The sequence below is a fragment of the Oryx dammah genome, unplaced genomic scaffold (assembly GCF_014754425.2).
Source record: "Oryx dammah isolate SB20612 unplaced genomic scaffold, SCBI_Odam_1.1 HiC_scaffold_1, whole genome shotgun sequence".
NCBI classification, from domain to species: Eukaryota; Metazoa; Chordata; class Mammalia; order Artiodactyla; family Bovidae; genus Oryx; species Oryx dammah.
Window position 1 is genome coordinate 105409910 of NW_024070185.1, and position 6357 is coordinate 105416266.

General features: G+C 40.3%; 1 non-coding gene across 1 annotated transcript; it reads left to right on the forward strand.

Annotated features, from left to right (window-relative positions):
* Window positions 1-6026: 6026 nt before the first annotated feature.
* On the forward strand, window positions 6027-6099 carry TRNAY-GUA. The gene has a single exon. It is a non-coding gene; the product is annotated as a tRNA-Tyr (tRNA).
* Window positions 6100-6357: the final 258 nt, after the last annotated feature.

The window sequence follows — 6357 nt, forward strand, 5'->3', positions numbered from 1 at the left end:
CAGGGCATATGAGTTCTTTTCTCTCTTCTTTCCAACATAAATTCCTGAGGAGAGGGTAGGTTTCAAGGGGTAGGGAGATTCAATTTCCTTATCATGTTTCATCATGTGAGCAAGATAAAATGGATTCTGTTGATCTTAGTGGACTGAGAATTTTGACTCCCATTAATCCAAGAGTAAAGTGACTTTTTTGGGTAGATAAGGACAGGCATCACTTAAGTGCTGCCTGTGTGAGCAGATATAGAGTCCCCAGAGCTACGCCTACATGTAAGCCCAGAATCAGCATTTATCTCCCCTCTTAGAATCCTCAGAGGCAGCCTGATGATTGGGAGACCCTGTTCAATAGAGCAGCTAGTGGACACATTGTGAATATTCAAATGCAACCTAATGAAATCTTAAAAATTTGACTCCTCAATCACTCTAGCTATATTTCGAGGGCTCAATAGCCAGTGACTAGTGTCCATCTCACTGGTTAGCACAGATATTGAAAAAATCCCATCCATGGAGACAGTTCTGTCATTCAGTGTCATTCTACATAAAGACATTTGTGATTCTCTAGAACATGAAAGTCCTGACAAGGCTCTTTGTGTTGGCAATAGAAAACGCTTTCTTCTTCAGGCTCTTGCTTTTCAGTGCTGGCTAAGCATTGCATTGTATGTGCAGAATGGAGGCAAGAAACTTTCTGGTTCTATTTCACCCCTGCTTTTTCTCAACATAACAGTATGCAATGAGACTTAAGAAGCCCCAAATAATTTTTTCACTTGTGTATCTTAAAAAGGATGCCCTTGTTCTTATCATTATACCATTGTAAATGAATGACACTATTGATTCCAGTTTTGATTCAAATACTATTAACATTATTTTTGTCAATTAAAAATAAATGTCCATAAGCTTATGAAGTATTAGAAATAAACTCATTACTTGAGGTCTTTAGGGTCCCAACTAAGTCTCATCTCTTACTATTAATAAACTAACCATAAGTTCATCTTATTTCACTAGTCATTTTTTATCTAAAAAGACCTTTTTTTTTTAGGTTTTCTACTAGTGAAATACTGTGGCCACATGACTTTCCCATCCAAATCTTATGGTATTTTACTCTGGTCTATTTCTCACTCCATCGACCTCATTCAGAATGGCCTTCCATTTTTCAGGAAAGGTTGCTAATAATGGGAACTGGAGATTGGTTTTAGCAAACATATTCTGTATGTTTGATCAACGGAATCAGAGGTTCTTCATTTAACATTTCTTTTTCTCTGTGCACATCACAGCAGAAGAGTACTGAGGAGGAAACTGTGGCAGAAAGGGTTTAAGCAACTTAAGATCATACACTGGGTCTGAAGTAGAACTGGAATGTGAAGGCTGGAAGTCTAAACTCCTTGTCGTATGCCAGCCTACCCCGCAAGTGAATTGAAAAAGCGTTGCTGCAGTTCCCCCTGCCTGCCTCTTGCACTGATATTGCTAATGAGGCACAGAACGCCACCAGCAAATAATTACACAATTCTTGAATCTGAGCAATCAAAGTTAATGGGCATGAAGGATGGTACCATCTAGAACTTCACACTAGAGAAAACTTAGGGCTACTTTTGAATTTGGCTTACTTTTGGTCATTGTTTTGCAACCACTCTGTAGGATGTTCTAAACACCTCCCCAACACATTAAAGGTGTAGGTAAATGGGTAGGTAGGTAGATAGATGAATGAGTGAGTGAGGATGGTATGGGTAGAACTGGGAGGTTGATGGGTCAGTACAATGTTTGTACGATGTTGTACACCTGTACAATGTTTACAATGCTTTAAAAAAATGACAGCATTCCATTTTACCCACAAAGAGATAGGACCATCTTTTTCAATTTACTTGAGGGGCAGGCTGGCATATGATAAAGAATATAGACTTCCAGTCTTCAAATTCCAGTTCTGCTTTAGACCCAATGTATGATCTTAAGTTTCTTAAATTCTTTTTGCCACAGTTTCCTCCTCAGTACATGGGAATAATAATAATAATCTACCACAAGGGTTTATGAAGATCAAATACATTTAAATCCCTAAACTACTTAGAAAAGTTCCTGACACTTGGTAAGTCATCAATATTGCTAGCTATTATTATAATGATTCCTTGGAACCTGAGAATTCCAGGAAAGAAACTCAGGAAGCTAGGGAAAGATTAGTTGATTCCTACTTGAAATGTTTTAATAACCCCCCAACTGCAGAGAAAATAGAGATACATTCTCAAATCAATTGAACTCAAGATCTCTGCCAGCTTTGGCAGAGTAGACATAGTTTAAGAATGGCACTAGAAGCTCCCCCTCTTTCTCTTTGCAACTTTGTGGAATAGTTGGGGGCTTAAAAACCATAAAGCAAGCTCTCACAAAGGTGTCTTTCAGCATCTTCCAATTATTCTATAAGCCTTCTGTCTTTCAGCTTTGCTACCACCTCCTGTGCTCTGCTCAGCTCAGTAAGCTCTAGAAGGCTTGCTTCCCCTCTCTGAAGCAGCAATATGCTTTGAGTCTTGCACCTGCATCCCCTTTTCTGGACACTGGGGACCTTTGCTTGGCCATTGTGGGTGGCTTAAAATACATTAAAGCCAGCCAACATCCCTCTAAGGAGAAGTTCATCTGAGGGTAATTCAGGAACCAATAAAGGATGGCAAATCACTTTATGGAAATTAGCTTTTAATTATTCACAGGCAATTTGACTGCAATCCGGCAGGTGTCCTGATAAGATGAGGATGACTTGATAAGGAGATTTTTTTTCCCCCTGTAAAACATATTCAAAACGTCCCCAAAACTACTTGAAATGTTCAAACTTGAAGAGGCCATGGGGAAGGGCCAATCTATTGCTTCCAGAATGAGTGATCTTTGTAAAGATGTCATTATTCATTTATTCATTTGTTGAATGATTCTTATCCTCTGTTGATGAATCATTTTTGGAAGAGACAAGAAAGACAATTGATTAAAAAATATATATATATTAAATCATGTGATATGAGGTCATATTTTTACCTTTCTTCCTCCACCTATTTCCTGAAAGATGAGCAGTGTTGTGTTATGGGGAAAAAATGATTTTTGAGCAGGTAGACCTAGGTTCAAACTAAAATGTCACCTATTATTGGCTGGATGACCCTAAGAAACCAATTAACCTCGCTGCATCTCTATTTCCTTATATGAAAATGTGAATATATTCAAATCTTGAATGAGGAATGAAAATACGAAGTCTGTGCCTGAGAAGTTGTTGGTTTTTATAAGTGACAGTGGAAATGATCATTATGCAGCTAACTGTTCTTTGAAGTATCTTAGGAGGCTAATGTCCAGCTAACTGGGACCTGAGGGCATCTGGCAGTTTGCATACTGCCCACAGGCCCATTTTACTATGATTTCCTCTGAGAGGTTTACTGTGCCAAATTCAGATATTGCTCAATTATTTTCTCAACCTCCCCCTAAAAGTAAAAGGCCTCTAAATGAATGGCCTACAGATTCAAACATTGGAGACAGGATAGAACCTTCATCCCTTCCCTTTCACCTTATCATTAGAACCATGACCATGAATAAAATAAAACAGGATATGTGAGAAACATTTCTAAGCACTGAATTGCTCTTCAAATATAATTATGTTAATGATGGCATACTAGGATCACATTTGGAAAGGATCTGATTATTACTAATTATTGAGTGACCATACATGAGAAGACAAAAAGACAGAAAATAATAATCCAACCGCTAGCTTGATATATAGTTTTCAGCTTATTCCCTAATTTAACACTTCAAGGCTCACTAGCAGAAACTCAAGTGACTACATTTTTTTCCTCTTTCTTTATCTTCTTCCTGTCTTCTCAAAGCTCCCATTTCTTTTTCCAAGAGTTAAAATTATTTTGCTAAAATCCAAAAGGGGACAGAATTGAAAAAAAATAATTTAGCATTTTGGTTTGTGAAACACTTCACACTCATTTTTGTTCATCATCTAACTCCTTCTCACCTCTCTAGCTTAACCTTTTCTTTTTTTTGCATCTAGTTATTTTTATTTTCTTTAATTAAAAAATAGAGTTGAAATACAATATTATGTTAGTTTCAAGTGTACTACATAATGATTTCTCATTTGCATACATTATAAAATAAACACCACACTAAGTCTAGTAACCATCTGTCTCCATCTCCATACAAAGTTATTATGGATCATACTTCTTATGCCAAATGGCATGACTTATTTATTATATAACTGACATTTTAAACCTCCTAATCCCATTCACCTATTTGGCATACTCCCCATTTCCCTCTGTAACATAACCTTCCACCATTTTTTTGTTTTGTTTTGTTTTTTAATTTTTATTCAGGGCACATGGTTTGCAAGAATGGAAATGTCCCTTGACTATCAAAAGTTAAGGAACTCTCCCAAGTTCTTAAAATCAGACAGTCAATGACTGCTATTTCAGATCCCTTGACTCTCATTCATGATTATTTCAGTATGAAGAAAGCCCAAGTTCAGTTCAGTTCAGTCGCTCAGTCGTGTCCAACTCTTTGTGACCCCATGAATTGCAGCACGCCAGGCCTCTCTGTCCGTCACCAACTCCCAGAGTTCACTCAGACTCACATCCATCGAGTCTGTGATGCCATCCAGCCATCTCATCCTCTGTTGTCCCCTTCTCCTCCTGCCCCCAATCCTTCCCAGCATCAGTCTTTTCCAATGAGTCAACTCTTTGCATGAGGTGGCCAAAGTACTGGAGTTTCAGCTTTAGCATCATTCCTTCCAAAGGGAAGCATAAAAGGACAAGAAATCTGAGAGAGGAGAAAATGCAGGGAGAACCTGTGAGGAACACACATGGTTTTGTAAGCAGATGGTTCTACATACCCTCCATGGGGAATGAGAATTGGAGCTGAGAATATGAGCTTTCCCACTGCTCTTGCCATACCCGGAACCTATCCCATATATCTCTAGGAGAAAATAAAGGATCTGAAATTGTCATGGAGTGTAGAAAGCCTGAAAGAGGGAGAGAGAGAAAATGAGAATGAGAGAACGCCAAGAGAAAGAGACCAGAGAGGTAAAGAAACGATGAAAAATGACAGAGAAGAAACCGGTAAAGAGAGAGAAAAAAGGAAGAAGAGCTAGACCAGAAAATCACAGCAGAAGTGGGAGAGAGAAGCGCAGACATAGCATTAGAGAGAGGGAGAGAGAGGAAGAGAAATGGAAAGAATCATTTAAATTCTTGAGCCAGATGGTAAGTGCTACAGCAAAGGGTCCAAGAAAATAATACTGTCACAAAGTCAACATCAGATTAAACTAGAAAACTTGAGAGGAAATCATGGTAAAATTCAATCTAATGAAATAAAAAAAGAAGGTGAGGGGGGAACAAGACAGCTGGAGACTGGGGCAGAGGGGGAGTGAAGGATTGAGTTAAAAAGAAAAACAAAAAGTCAGCTAAGGCACAGATGTGAACTTAAGAACTAGGCAAGAGAAGCAACTGAGATCCGGGGAGATGTGGAAGTGTTTGGTTCAGAGATATGGGAAGCAGCATGACAAAAAGTCAAGGCAAACGGCAGCCCTGGAGGGTCCCGGGGCTCGAATGTGTCTTTAGCTGCAAACAGCATAAAGTCAGGAGGGAGACTGTCCTCTGCGGTTGGTCCTCTCATTCATGAGAGTGTGACCTTGGCGTCCGTGTGAATGTGGAGGATGGTCTCAGTCAGCTGAGGTGATTCTGAAATCTCAAAAGCTGAGGCCAAAGATCCAAGAAGGGTGGAGACTCTGGCTGAGTTTGTGGATGGCAGGATAAGCTGAGCTGTGACAAGAGCCCTTATGCTTAGAAATCTCTCATTACAAAGATCCTCAACTACAGGTTGACAATGAGGTAGTGGAAAGAACACCGGCCTCTGCTCTGGTCTGTGACAGAAACTTCCTGTGTGACCTCGGACAGTTCATTGACTTGTGTTGGTCTCTGTTTTGTACGGTCCCTGGGAGTTGGTGATGGACAGGGAGGCGGGCTGCAATTCATGGGGTCGCAAAGAGTCGGACATGACTGAGCAACTGAACTGAACTGAACTGGGCTTCCCTGATAGCTCAGTTGGTAAAGAATCTGCCTGTAATGCAGGAGACCCTGGTTCGATTCCTGGGTCAGGAAAATCCCCTGGAGAAGGGCTAGGCTACCCACTCCAGTGTTCTTGGACTTCCCTTGTGGCTCAGCTGGTAAAGAAACTGCCTGCAATGTGGGAGACCTGGTTTGATCCCTGGGTTGGGAAGATCCCCTGGAGAAGGGAGAGGCTACCCCCTCCAGTATTCTGGCCTGGAAAATTCCATGGACTGGCATGGGGAAGACCATGAGATTGCAGAGTCGGACATGACTGAGCGACTTTCACTGTTCTGTATGGGCAGGTGGGGAG